Source organism: Mastomys coucha, unplaced genomic scaffold (genome assembly GCF_008632895.1).
Source record: "Mastomys coucha isolate ucsf_1 unplaced genomic scaffold, UCSF_Mcou_1 pScaffold14, whole genome shotgun sequence".
NCBI classification, from domain to species: domain Eukaryota; kingdom Metazoa; phylum Chordata; class Mammalia; order Rodentia; family Muridae; genus Mastomys; species Mastomys coucha.
Genome location: NW_022196896.1, coordinates 128941912 through 128957648, shown reverse-complemented (window position 1 = coordinate 128957648; position 15737 = coordinate 128941912). Strand labels below are relative to the sequence as shown.

At 42.2% G+C, this 15737-nt stretch overlaps 1 protein-coding gene and 1 long non-coding RNA gene across 5 annotated transcripts in view; both read left to right on the top strand.

Annotated features, from left to right (window-relative positions):
- Positions 1-2556: 2556 nt before the first annotated feature.
- Positions 2557-9073, top strand: LOC116089344. 3 transcript variants are annotated; one of them, XR_004118296.1, is made up of 3 exons: positions 2557-3891; positions 4427-4504; positions 8768-9073. It is a non-coding gene; the product is annotated as an uncharacterized LOC116089344 (long non-coding RNA). The 3 variants fall into 3 exon arrangements; XR_004118295.1 differs by lacking the exon at positions 8768-9073 and adding an exon at positions 4692-5149; XR_004118294.1 differs by lacking the exon at positions 8768-9073 and having other exon boundaries at positions 4427-5149.
- A 1234-nt stretch (positions 9074-10307) lies between these two features.
- The window catches only part of Pja2 (praja ring finger ubiquitin ligase 2), a 57407-nt gene continuing 51977 nt past the window's right edge, over positions 10308-15737 (top strand). Inside the window, exon 1 of one of the 2 annotated variants that reach the window (XM_031368590.1) lies at positions 10308-10486. The gene's annotated coding sequence lies outside the window, so the exon portion shown is untranslated. The remainder of the gene's footprint in view (positions 10487-15737) is intronic. The other variant, XM_031368591.1, reaches the window with a different exon arrangement.

The following is a 15737-nucleotide window of genomic DNA, read 5'->3' as shown; positions in this document are numbered from 1 at the left end:
CCGTGGCTTTCTTTAGCACCATTCATAATCTTCAGCAATACCAGTCCCTCAAACCAACATCAGCAGCTGAAAAAACAAAGCCAGGATTTGTTTGGAGGTAGAATTAGTGCTGTTCAAACTACAAATTTTTGAATTGTGTTGGAGTGTGTACGTGTGTGTGTGTGTGTGTGTGTGTGTGTGTGTGTGTACGTATATGTGTGTACATGTGTGGGTGAGTGTCTGTCTGTGTGCATATGCCTGTGCATATGTGTGTGTGTGGGTGTGAATGCTGATAAATACCAAGTCAAGAAAGAAGGCATATTTCTTATTCTCATGAAATATAGAGATGAATAAAGTAAAAATTATATTTTTTTTCCTCTAGGAATATGAGCCCTTTACTCAAAGTGTCAGCAGATAATCAACTCTTGGTTGTTTAAGATTAGAGTTATTTCTTTCATAAATAATCAATGAAAACTATATGGCGTATGTATATTATAGATTTACATATATCTTTATACTCAGCCTCTTCAAATGTGGGTAAGAGTTTCAGTTCCTTGAAGAAATAAGTTCACTACTACTAGTCTAAGGACTATATTTAACAGTAGTATTGACAAGGCATTTCTGAGAAAGATGACAAAAATCTGTGAATCTTGGATTCACATTATATAATAATGCAATATAATACAAAATAAAATTTAATTTTACCCTATTTTTAATCACACAGTATCCTAATATCCTTGTCATTCTCTAAGTTATATTGGTGGTAGTGTGGGAGCCAACATTATGTTTTAAGTTTTAATTGCTCTGTCTAACAGGAGCCACAGAACAAAACTCCTCTAACATGTAAGGCCCTGCAAAGGACAGATTCTCCCTGAAATGCTAGTGGCTGTTGTTTATGGGCAATAATGAGCCACATGTTTTTCCTCCTAACAAGTTTGTCTGATCCAACTGCACCAGATGTGCTTGATCACAGGTAGACGGCAGGTACGTAGGGAGGAAATGCATTGTGGGATGTGCTTGCTTGAGATTAGGTCCTATCAATCTGCCTTTATTAGCCTCTGCAAAATGTGACTTGTGGCCATTTTCTGGTAACCCAGGAATGGATTTACCCGGCGTCCATTACCCTGCCAGTATTGTTGAAGCTTGCTTCAAATTTGGCTCAGAATCGTGACAGTGGCCTTAGTGTCAACAGAATAGTTTTTATTCTGCTCTTTGGTCTTCAATCCTTTTTCCTGGCTCGAAGCTCTTCAAGCTCTCTGAATTTCCTCGATGATAGGGATTTCTCTTGTTCTAATGATGCTCTCCATGGTCTTCGGTAGCTTCAGGATAGGGGCTGGTCCAGAAAAAACAGTCATGATTGGAAGTTTGGAGTTTTCAGCCCTATGCCTTTCTCCAAGAAGAGAGGGGGTCTGGCTGTTAAGATTAATCACACTGACCTATGAATCCTTCACAAAATCGCACTAGTCAGAAGTTCAACAGTCTCCACTGAAATACTTGTTATGTGGCTTTTGTCTGTGCCCTTTATCATACTCCTTAGGATGTACTAGTGAATAGGCTTCCCTGAGCTCTCTGAGCTATCTTAGTTGTAGAAATCCTGACTTGTAATCAAGCAGGCAAGAGGTAAAGTGATTTGGCACCTCACCAATGATTGGCACCTCACCAATGATTGGCACCTCACCGATGATTGGCACCTCACCGATGATTGGCATCTCGGTCTGGGGCAGTCTTGTGACACTGGGGAGCTCTCTGGTCATGAGGTCTGACAGTAATACAAGGTAGAAAATGCCAGACTGGAATTGTAAAACTATTCAGCTGGTATCGGAGAATCAGCCAGTGTGAGGAAAAAAGACATGTTTAGTCACAAAAAGCATTGTAACTGTTAAGTATAGTAGAAAAAAGTTTTGTTTTTCATTTAGTTTCCTATATAATTTATATAAGGAATGGCTGAGGGATTCAGCTCATTGGTAATATTTCAGTAATATTCAGTTATGTCATCTGAAAAAAACAGATGATGCACGTTTGTATATAGATCTTGGAATTTTGAGGCATCAGATCTACAACCCATCAGGCTATCTTGTGAGAAGAAATCTTACAAGGAGAAAATTGCTAACATTTCCCTTTTAACAATTTACAGTTAGAATGAAACTTTATTTTAATGAACTCTGCAAATACTGTTAAGTGTTAAATAATCTCGGGGAAGGGCTTTTCATTAAATAAAAAGTATAAATCAATATCAAGGTCCTGGCTAGCTTTATGTCAACTTGACACATGATAGAGTTATCTGAAAGGAGGGGACCTCAGTTAAGAAAATGCCTCCATAAGATCAGGCTGTGAGCAAGCCTTTAGAATATTTTCTTAGTTTGTGATTGATGAGGGAGGGCCCAACCCATTGTGGGTGGTGCCATTCCTGTGCTAGTGGCCCAGAGTTCTATAAGAAAGCAAGTTGAGCAAGCCACAAGGAGCAAGCCAGTAAGCAGCGCCCTCCATGGCTTCTGATTCAGCTCCTACCTCCAGGTTGCTGTCCTGCTTGAATTCCTATCCTGACTTCTTCCAGTGATGGACTATGATGTGGAAGTGTAAGCTGAATTAACCCTTTCCTCCCCAGTGATGGACTATGATGTGGAAGTGTAAGCTGAATTAACCCTTTCCTCCCCAGCTTGCTTTTGGTAGTGATGTGTCATTGCAGCAAAGGAAACTCTAAGACAATCAACTCTTCTAAATTCCTATATTTTAACCCTTTCACTACTCAGTTCATAAAGTGTTATGGAATCCATAGCTTATTTGTCTCTGTGTTTTGCACTTTCTGTAATTAAAATGTATACAGTAAGTGTCCTAAACATCCACATTTTAAAAAATTAATGCTAAATGCTGTTCTGACATTGGCTAAGTGCCCTGCAATGGATTTTTGTCATTTCTTTTGAAATCTTCTTTTCTATTTGAAGACTTCCCTACCCTATAAGTCTTATGCAAAGTCAGAGCTTCCTATTATAGTATCAGAAAATATCAACTACCTGCCATCCCTCGCTCTGCTGGCACATGACTTGGGCTCTGGTAATCAGATCCCCTTCCAGGGACATTGCTCCGGAGCAGGTGAGATAAAGAAGTGTGGTCAGAGAAGGATTTGTTTTGGCAGAAGCAGCAGCCAAGTCACTGGGAGCCTGTGCCAGAGCAGGCTGTGTGCTCCCATCCCATGCTCGCTCTGTGCAGTGTCTGCGGTGTCCTCGCCAGTTTGGCTATGATGCACACCTCAAGCTATGAAGTTGCACAGCCAGCCTCCTTTTGCACCTGCCAGTTTCTCAAGTCCACCTCTCGAGTCGTCTGGGAACTACCTTTTAGAAAATAAGCCTTTCAGTTATGTTTTTTGTTCTTTAACCAGCCATTCCCTAAAACAAACAAACAAACAAAAACCTGTTTCCGTTCTCAACATAAGGAAATATGGGTAATCCCTTTCAGTTTGACATCTTCCTCTTAAAACTATGAGATTCATCATGAGTTGGAAGAACCTCTTCAGCATACAGTGCTCTCCTCTAGGCAGTGCCCAAGTCACACATGGGCAGGCAGGTAACCCAGAGCACGTCTGCTAGGCTTCACTAAGCTATTTGCCAATATGCCCGTTCAAAAGGGCATGTTACCTCGTATTCCTCCCAAATACACTAGAATACTGTTAGAATACTGTTATAAGCATAAATCCTACCTCACAGACAATGGGAAGGAAGCCATCAACCACGGATATCAACACATTTTCTATACTTTTGAGTATTACTGGTGGATTCAGACAAGAAATCGACAAACGCAAGACTGCTTGGAAAGAGTCCCAGTGGAAGTGGCAAGAAAGCGACAAACGCAAGACTGCTTGGAAGGAGTCCCAGTGGGAGTGACAAACGTGGAGACTTAGGCTGTTGCCAGCGACAGGTAAGATTTTAGAATGCTTGATTTTGGTGCTACATCAGTCCGTAGTAAGACCTGGATCCGAAAACAGGTCCAACAGAATGGGAGGAGCCACAGGATGGGAGGAGTCACAGAATGGGAGGAGCCACAGAATGGGAGGAGTCACAGAATGGGAGGAGTCACAGAATGGGAGGAATGCCATGTATCATTCCCCGTTTCCCAGTAGCTCAATATAAAAAGTAGAAACAAAGCCGGACAGTGGTGGCACACGCCTTTTTTCCAGCACTTGGGAGGCTGAGGCAGGCGGATTTCTGAGTTCTAGGACAGCCTGGTCTACAGAGTGAGTTCCAGAAAAGCCAGGGCTATACAGAGAAACCCTGTCTCCAAAAACAAAAACAAAAAAACAAAAAAAAAAAAAGTAGAAAGAAAGGTGGAATTAAAATTTAAACTTAACATATATATGTTAATACTTAGTACAGAAATTATTAATGGTCTATATGCTTGGTGATATTAAATCTTTAAAAATGTGTTTTGTACTTTGTATCTCCATGTCTCTTAGTAGGATTGCAGCATCTCAAGTGCTCCACAGACATATGAGCTGGCTTATCGGACAGCAGAGCACCTCATGATATTATATGTAAGAATGTTTTACAAATGTCTTTCCTCTCAGACAGACAAAGGTTAAAAAAAAATCCTCTTTAAATAAGTTTAATGTCCAAATTCATACTTTTGGCAATACAATATTTAGGGTTTTACCAGTAAAATTGTTAGCTATTCTTAAAAAACCACAGTCAACGAATTTGCAATAAATGTATTATTTTCAGATCCAACCCCAAACCATGGATCATCACATACATGACGAAAGAGGAATCCTAAAATAGATAGATGCTATCAATGGCACTGGGATAAATGAACTCATTTTAGAGAAAGAGGAAACCTCCAAATGAGAAGGGAACCTCTAAATTGAATCTTAGGAGAATTTAAAAATAGTGTTATGTTCATAAAGAGCTAGAGTGTTGTGAAAAGAAAGCATAGAAATGAAAAATATTGTGATTGAAAAAACAAGTCAACAGAAGGATTAAAGATAAAGTTTACAAACACTCACAGAAAGCGTGTTGAAGGGTGAAAGGGTGGTGTTGAAGAGGGGTACCAAAGAGATAGGAGGGTGGTCCAAGACTGCTTCCCTCCAGATCTAAGCCTTGACAGAGAAGGACTTACCCAGCATGCAGCACATGAACGCAAAAAGACAGGCATTCAGAATAAACCATAAAATTTTAGAGCATCTACATAATGACATTATGCTCCGTGTTTCTAAAGGGAGATCCTCGGTCCCCCACGATAGCATTTAGAACCATTCTAGCCAGTCTTGTAGAACAGCCTCAAGTATAAGCATCTATTAAGTTACATATAAATAATATATATTTATATAATATACATACATATGTAAATAAATGTAAAATTATATCAAAGTCATACTGGGCTACCACAAGAGCTTCTACCCTCCCCACAGCAGCGAGGACAGACACGTAGACACAGAACGCTGGGATTGCAGTCTGGGCTATCTAATGTAGAAGCTGCAGCATCCTAGACATTCAGTTTATTAAACACAAATGAACAGGTGGGCAGGGTTATTACAACAGATAAATAAAGAGGCAGGGCTAGCTAGTTTCATTAAGAGCAGTGTCTGTAGGGTGCCACTGATCACTTCTCTCCACTTAACCATCCTGCTGAAAGAGAAGATGAACGTAAAGGACATATGTCAGGTGGGTATCTGAGGGCACTGGGAGTTACACAGCTATGGCTGTGAGAAGACATGAGCCATGTGCACTGGAGAGTTTCACAGCTATGGCTGTGAGAAGACATGAGCTATGCACTGGAGAGTTTCACAGCTATCTATGGCTGTGAGAAGACATGAGCTACCCACCCCAACACTGGCATTTACCAAAACATGGCTTCCAAGTGAAGCCCAAGCAGAAGGTGACATCCACAATGTCCTTATTACCAGGAGACAGAGATTAGGGTTCAATTTTATTCCAGGAGAATTAAAAAAAAAAAAAACCCTCCTAGGAGAACACTACAAAGAAGGAACCTGTAGTGGCTATTCCTGGTTGTCAACTTGGCTATATCCAGAATGAACAATCCAAAATTAGAAGGCTCGCCTGTGATCCAAAACTTGAGGCTGGGAGATACAAGTTTCTGACCTGGATCTTGGCATGAAGATTTTGAGGCATAGTGGCCATGAAAAGCTTAGGCCCAGGCAAGGTAGTACAGGCTTTTAATCCCAGGAGACTGAGGCAAGGAGATCTCTGAGTTCAAGGTCAGCCTTGGACAAAGTCCCAGATGGTACACATCTTTAGTCTGGGCCACACCTTCTGCTGGAGACCTACATAAGGACGTTGGAAGAAGGAAGATTCTCTCTCTCTTCTTTGCCTGCTTGCCTTGTGGGACTGAGCAACTGCTAGATCCTTGGACTTCCATTCACAGCTGCTGCTGACCATTGTTGGGAGTTAGACTACAGACTGTAAGTCAAAAAACAAATCCCTTACTATATAGAGACTACCCGTAAGTTCTGTGACTAGAGAACCTGCCTAATACAGAACCTAAGAGCCTGTATAGAAATCCTGCCCAAATGGCTGACTGGTCCATCAGTTAAGACCCAGACAAAGAGCAAGCAGAGGCAACAGCATGTGGAAGAGGGCAAGTCTGCCTGTCCGTCACTATGCTTCTCTGAGCTATAGGTCTGGCCATTGTCTTGCTAAACAATTCTTTTGAATATTGTAGTCTGTTAGCTACTTTCCAGCACTCTGGGAAGTTGTTTGCTAGGATTCCCAGGACTTTTGGTAGCTATTCTCAACCTTCCTAACGCTGCGACCCTTTAATACAGTTCCTCATGTTGTGGTGACCCCAACCATAGTTATTTTCATTGCTACTTCATAACTGCAATTTTGTTAATTTTATGAATTGTAATATAATGTCTGTGTTTTCCAATGGTCTTAAAGGGTTCCTGAGAAAGGGTGGCTCAGTCCCTGACAGGGTCATTACCCACTGGTTGAGAACTGCTGGCTTATATAGAAAAAAACATTTTCAGAGGTCCTTACACCCCCATGTTTGCTGGCTTCCTCTGAGACTATGGTTAGAGCACGGGTTCTCTCGCAGCTTATGGCCATGGTTATTAAAGTATATGTGCATCAAGCTTGCCCAGAAGGTTTGTTAAAATACAGCTGGTTATCAGAGGAGGTTCTGATTTAGGCCTGAGACTGTTCTCAGATGTCTTAGTTTGGGTTTTATTGCTGTGAAAAGACACCATGACCAAGCGACTCTTATAAAGGCAAACATTTAATTGGTGCTGGCTTACAGGTTCAGAGGTTCAGTTTATTATCATCATGGTGGGAAGCATGGAATCATGCAGGTTAACTTGGTACCAAAGTCAACATATTGATCCAGAAGGTAGCTAGGAGGAAGGTCTCATCTGCACTGGGTGGAGTTTAAACCTCAAAGCCCATCCCCACAGTGACACACTTCCTCCAATAGGGCCACACCTCCTAATAGTGCCACTTGCCAGGAGCCAAGCATAGTCAAACCACCACATCAGGCAATACAGATGTAGTTGTTTTGACGAACAGTCTTTAATAATACACTACAGGGCAGGAGAGATGGCTCAACAGTCAAGAACACTGATTGCTCTCCCAAAGATCCTGAGTTCAATTCCCAGCACCCACATGGTGGTTCACAACCATCTGTGATGGGAACTGATGCCCTCTTCTGGTGTGTCTGAAGATGGCTACAGTGTAGTCAGATACATAAAATAAATAAACATTAAGGAAAAAAAATAAAGAGCACACCGCACTACATGGTTCCTGCAACCCTGATGCATTAGGGAGTGCTTCTTAACTTTGCCATCAATACATTCAATAGTACATTTACATTAACATGTACTATTATCTCATGTGCATACAACACTATAATATATAAACTCATATGTATTTAGTACTTCATTCTGGTCATGACATGATTTTCATGTAATAGGTTAATCTGTACCAACAATGCATAAGTGGGCATTCCTACTTTCACATATTAAAAATAGTAAATCCAGGCCAGAGAGGTAAGAGGCTTGCTCAGAAGCAACAATTATAAATGCAGAAGCTAGTGTGAGACCTGAGTCTGATCTTAGAGTTCATGCTCTAAGGCTCATCCTAGAACTTTTCAGACTGCAACATAAATCACTTGTGATGCCTTGCCTGACTGTACTTGGGGCATGCTGGCAAGATTAGAGACGATGACTCACACGGTGAGAAAGTGATTGCTATTTTGGGTCTATTTTTCTATCCTTTCATGACATCACAGCAAAATGTCACTTGAGTACTGTGTCTTTATTATATGCCTAATGTTTGATAATGTGCCCTTTTAAGAAGGAGTTCCTGACTCAGGATTTAGTTCTTATCAGTCAGAGTTCTCTTGAGTAACAGGACTTATAGAATAGACTTGTTGAATCTTTCTCTCTCTTTCTCATATACATATATGTGTGTGTATATATATATATACACATATATATAAATATAAGGGTATTTATTGAAATGACCTATAGGCTGCAGTCCAACTAATCCAACAATGGCTATCTATGAACAGAAAGTCCAAGAATCTAGTAATTGCTTAGTCCTCATAAAACTGAGTGTCTGAGCTGGTCTTCTGTTTATGCTGGAATCCTGAGGAAGTAGGCTCCAAGGCCAGTGAAGGGATGGATATTCTACCAAGGCAAAAGCAAGCAGACAAAGAGCAAAAACCTTTCTTTTTCCCCATCCTTATATATATGTCCAGTAGAAGGTGTGGCCAAGATTAAAAGTGTGTGTGTCTTCCTGCTTCAAGATCTGGATTTAAAGTGTGCCTTTCTATCTACCTCAAGACCTGCGTCAAAAGCCTGTGTCTTCCCATCTCAAGATCCAATCCTAAGGATGTCTTCCGAGCTTCAAAGCCCAGACCAGAGGTGGATTCACCCACATCAAACCAACCAGAGAAATCTCCCACAGATGGGCCTGCATTGTAGTCCATCCCAGTATACACAGACATGGTATGGAAATGATTGAAATTTGAGAAATACTGTGTCTGCCAACCTGTTAATGTGTTCAATTGGATCAATCTGCAAGACTCTAAAGGAACATTAGAGGAATGTAATTAAAATACACATTTTCTCTCATGAGAGCAAGGACTTGGAAACAGAGTAATTCTCTCTCTCTCTCTCTCTCTCGCTCTTTTTTTTTTTTTTTGGTAAAATATATGCTACTGGTGTATTCTGGGAATTAAACTTGGTTTCACAAAATGTCTAACAAATTCTCATAGGCTAGTATTCTATGGGAAATGTTGAATAATTTCCTTACATCAATGGTAGAAAAAGTAGTTCCAGTTCACTGGAAGACTTTGCAGTTAAAGGACATCACAAGAAGTGGGGATCTTAATCCGTGTGGGTAGGGAGGCCACATGATAAATATATCATCGATAGAGCTGGGAGTGGGGGTGGAGGCGGGGAGTAAGAGAAGAGAGCTGGACTGTAATCAGAGAAGCAGGCAGGCTTCAGGATGAGAAAAGAGGACATGTGCATCACTGACATAATGAACTTAAACTGTGACTGGGTTTAAATTAAGCAAGGTGTCCAAGGACTCCAGCTGTTGTATTTATTTTGGTTGCATGCAACGAGAGCTGTCACCTCCCAGCCTGACACCCGATATAGCTTAGCCGTCAGCTGCTAAACTTCGGTCAGGCCAAATCTACATCTCACCTATAGCTGCCTTATGCAAACAGACTCAGAGAGCAGGGCGAGGGTCTGACCAGTGGCGGGAGGGTTCTACGCACCACGGAGAATCGTGAGCAAACAAGCTCTTCCTTCGTACGTTTCTCTCCTCGCTGCTATTAGAATTGCAACTAGCTGGGGGGGGGTTATTTTCTCATACTTAAACTGCAAATACTTAGTAGCTTCTCACGGCCTCCGGACCGAATTGCGCACCTCCATCTTGCTGGGGGCTGCGGGAATGGAGAGAAGTATAACTGCGCCAGTCCTGCGCTGCGCTCTCCACACCCCCTGCCCTACCGGAGACCCCGCCCTTCTCTCCCAGCCAAACCACAAAAGGCCTGACAGCGGCTCGGGCCTGGACGCCCCGCCCCCGCCCAAACGTCGCAGTGCTGCAGGGGCGGGCGCTGGGCCAGGCAGGGGGCGGAGCCAAGCGCGTCTCCACGCTCCTCGGCCAATCCGCGCAGGGCCTGGGAGAGGGCCGGCGGAGCCGGGCGGAGAGACAGCCCCAGCTATTTTCCCTTTTTCTGCCACGTCCAACCGCGACGTAAGCCGCCTTCCCGGGCTGCGATTGGATGCGTGCGTTTCCCCTGCAGAGGGGCGTGAAGCCTATTGGCTGAGCTCTCAGGGGGCGGGGCCGAGGCGCTCACTTCCCCCGCCTCCTTCGCGGCGCAAGGGGCGGGACGCGCTGCCGCCGCCACCGCCTCTGCTTCCGCCGCCGCCGCCGTCGCTGCAGCCGCTGCGCGTTCGGCGGGGGAGGAGTCGGAGGCGGAGAAGAAGGCGGTGGTGGCGGGTGGAGGATCGAGCGCTGTTCTCGCTCTGGAGCCGCTGCACATCTCGGTGAGGGGATTTTTTTTTCTCTCTCCGTTCTGGCTGATTCTGTCAGAGGGGATCTGGGTGAGGGAGCCGCTGCCCCGGGCGTCTCGGCTCCGGGGGGTCCCCCGGAGGAGCGGGCCGAGCCGGGGCCGGCCATGGTGGGTGGGGTTGGCGACTGAGAGGCCTCTGGCCTCCCGGGCCTCGTCCATCCCGCCCGGGGCCGCGCTCTAGCCCGAGCCGCCGCGCCCGCCGCCCGATCGCTCCCGCCGGCTGGCTGCCGTCCTTGGTGCCCCGGCCAAGGGCCCGGCAGTGCCGCCCGCCCACCCCCAGGCCCGCCCAGCCGCGGAGGACCGTGGCGCACTAGGCCCGTGGGGCCCCTGCCCGGCACGGCTCGGCACGGCACGCCTTCCATCCCTGCCTCGCGTCTTTGCGTCCTCCCCGATTGTCATCGAGGCCCAGGCAGGCTGTCAGGCAGTGCCGGTGGCCTAGCGCCTTCTCAGTCAGCGTTAGGCCCGAGCACGCGGGTCAGAGGCACCTTCAGGGCTGCCCCCACCCCCACCCCCACCCCCACCCCAAGATGCCTCCTGGTTAATCATTTTTGCGCACAGTCAAAATGGTGAGTCGAAAACTGCCCAGACCAACTTGAAGAAAAGGTAAACAGCCTCTGACGGATGAAGAACTGGGAGGTTTGCCTTCATCAGGCATTTTTAAAAGAAAAAAAAAATTGTATGTCTACATAGACAACTGCTTTGAGGCTCCTCGTTCCGTCAAGTATACGATTCTCTTTTTAAAGAGAAGCCTTACTCTGTTTTTAATCACGAAATATTTGCTCATCTCTTTTAAGATGGCAGTCATTGCTGAAGACTAACAGGTCTTTTTTGATGAGTGTGTACGTGAACATAAAGATAACATGAAATAAACGTAACATGTTTGTGATTGTCTTCTGGATTTCATGTCGTTTTTATATGAAATAATTTTATTCTATTACAGGCATGCACTCTTGGTGTACAATTCAACAGTATAAAGAAAAAAGTATTAAGTAAATACTAATATGTGAATATTTTCAACTTTTAGTGCCCCATCAGTATTTAGCTTTGGTGGTCATCTTTCAAAGTGCTTTCACAAACGCATCTTTAAAGACACACACACATGCAGAGTTGTCTCCTTTGGGGTTGGGGGGAGGGTTATACTGAGCACATTTGTGTAAAGCTTGTTTCTTCTAATTATATATCCTTGGATATAGTCTCTTGTTTTATGTCGGCTTCCCTAATACTTTTTCTAAATGTACATCCTATTTCTTTAATTTGATGGACTTTAATTAAATACTCTACTGACAGCCGTCTGAATGATTGCAGTTGAAAGGTATGCTTTATACTAAAGGTAACTAACTCATTTATTGATTGACGCTGAGTTGTAAGCTTTAAGTCCTTCATTTTAGAACATTTCATGGTGTGGAAGACTGTAATGTAAAAAGAGCAGCTCCCCCTTGCCCCTCTAGTATATTGCCTCCGTCCCAAGACTCAGACACTGTCTTAATAAGAGGAAAGAAAACCTGTGTCCTCATTTCTGGAGCACAGATCCATAGTACAGAGGTAAAGGATGTAAGTATTTAAATCTGATAGCCATCTAGCGCTCATTCTTACTCTTCTGAAGTAATAATGAATTACTTTAAATTTTTATTATTTCCTGAGTGTTTCTTCTAGATGATCTTCAGACTACTTGTGAGTTAAAATTTAAAAACTAAATAAAATATAGGTTAAAAAAACCCCTATTTTGAATAAGATTACATATAAATTCTTAGAATTGTTTATAGTCTTAAGCCCCTCCCACAGTTGTTCTCAGCATTTTGTTCACATCTTGCTTTATATTAAAGCTTTAGTTATCCCACATATATATTACATGTGTAATATATTACACATGTAATATATATGGCATTCCTTTTCAATATTTCTAGCTCCTCTATGGTTGTATTGCTGTAGTATATGAAAACTTTAAGGTAACTTTTTTTTCCTGTCTCTGGCAATAAAAAAAACTTTTGATTTTTTTTTCCCCCCTCTGTTTTTCATGGAGCTAATATTTGTATTTAGTTGACAATTATCTGGAAGTATTTTTTTTTTTTTTTTGGTTTTCTTTTCAGTTTTTATAACATTCTGTTGATTGCATTGCCCATTAGTAGGACTAATAGTATTAATAATACTGCTAGTAATTAAAATGTTATTTTTTCTTTAAGACGAATGCTTCTGAGGCTGGCATTATGATTTTTCACAGAGCTTTCTAACAGTGAATATTAAGTTAAAATATGCCCTTCTATTTTTAGCTTGCCAAGATAATGTTATTGTTTTCATTTTTTTTTTTTTTTTTTTGGTTTTTCGAGACAGGGTTTCTCTGAGTAGCCCTGGCTGTCCTGGAACTCACTTTGTAGACCAGGCTGGCCTTGAACTCAGAAATCCACCTGCCTCTGCCTCCCAAGTGCTGGGATTAAAGGCGTGCGCCACCACTGCCCGGCTTTATTGTTTTCATTTTTAAAAACATTTAGCAAGTATGTTTGTGCACGTGTGTTACAGCATGGTTATGTAGATCAAAGGACAACTTCTGAGAGTTGGTTCTTCTGTCATGGGCTTCTGGAAAGTGCACATCGTCAGGCTTTGTGGCAAGCATCCTATCTACCTGCTGCCTCTCTGGCTCCTGCTGCTCGCATTCTTAATATCTACAAAAAAAGTAGTGGAGGTTAAGGTTGTTTTCTTTTCTTTCTTTCTTTCTTTTTTTTTTTTTGACATCTTTTCAACTATATATGTGGTTCTATTTGGGTGTTACTAGTGGTTCTTGTATACTAGCTACTTAAAAGAGATTATCTTTTCAAAATCAACTTTTTAAAATTACAAAGTAAATTAGAATTAATGAAATATGCTTACTTAAGATGTACATCTTGTGTTTTCATAAAAGTATACTTTTATGTCATTTTATATCTATACATATATGTGTGTATATATATTATATATATAATTATAACACAATAAGGATAGTATTTTCATCTCTCTGAAAACTTCTATTCTTTTGTGGTCAACCAGACTTTGACCCTGAGCCCCAGGAAACCACTTATCTTCCTCACATTATACATTGGTTTCCCTTGGTCTACTATTTCATATAAATGTAATTATTTCTTTTGCATTTGCCATTTCCCAGCATCATGCTTTTGAAGACCATTTGTGTGTGTGTGTGTGTGTGTGTGTGTGTATAACTAGCTTGCTTCTGTTTTTTGTGAAGTAGTTCATGCTAGTTGATTCACTACTGTTTTAGTCATTTAATCAATGTATGGATATTTGGGGTTGTTATTAATAAAGGTTCTGTGAACATTTATTCTGAGTTCTTGTGTGAATTAAAACATTTTTTAACCTGGAAAATCTTTAGATATGGCATTTATTGACTTACATAGAAAGTGAATGTTTAATCCTTGTCCCATGTTATTTGTCTGCCAGTGACATACAACTCTTTACCTTATCCACGTTCTTAACACCCTTCTAGTGTGTGTAGCAGTATCACACTGGTCTTTATTTTTGGTCACGTGTTTGTGTTTATTATCTTGGTCTTTTTGAAAAGAAATCTGTTTTGTAGCTGAGGCTGTAATGAACTCAAACTATGTAGTCCAAGCTAGCCTTGAACTCTTAATCCTTCCTCCTGCCTCGGGCTTCTGACTTCTGGGATCATTCCTGGGTCACAGTGAATTTTAACTTGTATTTACTGGGTGACTCATGATGCTGATAAGCTCATCTATGTCTTCATTTGTCAATGCTTCCTTCAGATCTTTCAGCCATTTAAAACTCAGTTTATCCTAATGAATTTTAAAGCTTTTTAAATATGTTATTTATACAGCTGCGCTGACAGACATGAAACACACATTTCAATATGAAGGGTTTTTGTTTTGTTTTCTTTATTTCCAAACTATAAACAAGAGGAGTAGCTGAAGAGAATACTCTGCAGGTAAGAGCACTTGCTGCTCTTCTAGAGGACCCAGTTTCTGTTCTCAGCACCCACATTGGTCTGTTCACAATGCCTGTAACTCTAGCTCCATGGAATCTAATGTTGTCTTCTGACTCCACAGGTACCTTCACTCATGTGGCAACACAAATAATTCCTTAAAAAGGGCTTTTAATTAGAATTAATTTGGCTAATGAAGTTTCTTTCTTTCTTCCTTTCTTTTTTCTTTTTTTCTGTACTTCTGTGCTCTGAGAATTCTTTACCAGTTGCAAAGTTGTACAAGTTTCTTCATGTCTTTGGCTACATATTTAATAGTTTTGGTTTTTACATCAATATGCATTCCATATTCTTAGTTATATTTTTGTTTTATGATGTGAGAAAGATTTAAGGATTGTTTTCTTATCCAGTGGATATGTCATTCTAGTTCCATTTGTTGAGAACATTCCTTTTCTTATTTAGTTAAAAATCAGTATAATAAGACCACAAATGTGTTGTGCTTCTGGACTGTCCCCTTGCTCTCTGTGCCTGGAATTTTGAAAATACTATATTATCACGGCGTTTACTTTGTAATAAGTCTTGAAATCAGGAAATGTGAACTCCTGAGCTCTTTTTAAGTGTAACTTTGTTTGGCTTAGCGTAGGTAAAGTGCTTGCTCCTCAACCAGGAGGCCTGAGTTCCAATTCCCAGCACCCACATACAAATAGCCTAACGCACCCATGTGCTTGTGACTCCAGCACCAAGGGGTCAAACCAGGTGGAGCAGAGGTGGAGCAGAGGTGGAGCAGAGGCGGAGCAGAGGTGGAGCAGAGGCGGAGCAGAGGCGGAGCAGAGGCGGAGCAGAGGTGGAGCAGAGGTGGAGCAGAGGTGGAGCAGAGGCGGAGCAGAGGCGGAGCAGAGGCGGAGCAGAGGTGGAGCAGAGGTGGAGCAGAGGTGGAGCAGAGGTGGAGCAGAGGTGGAGCAGAGGTGGAGCAGAGGTGGAGCAGAGGTGGAGCAGAGGTGGAGCAGAGGTGGAGCAGAGGCAGATGACCACCCAGAGTTTGCTAGCCATCTACCCTACCATATCAGAGAACTCTAGGCCTTCTGAAGAGACCCTGATACACATGCGTACATAGATACATAAAATGAAGCAAGAGAGAAAGTTACCTGAGTTGACACCTGACCCTTCAGCTAGAACTTTGTATACTGCTAATTAGAAATGGATATTGGGTACTTTAAAAACATAGTGTCTTCACCCTTCAGTGCAATTTTGTAGCTTCTTGACTGGTACTCTCTGCATTGAGAAATTTATTTAGTATCTTAAA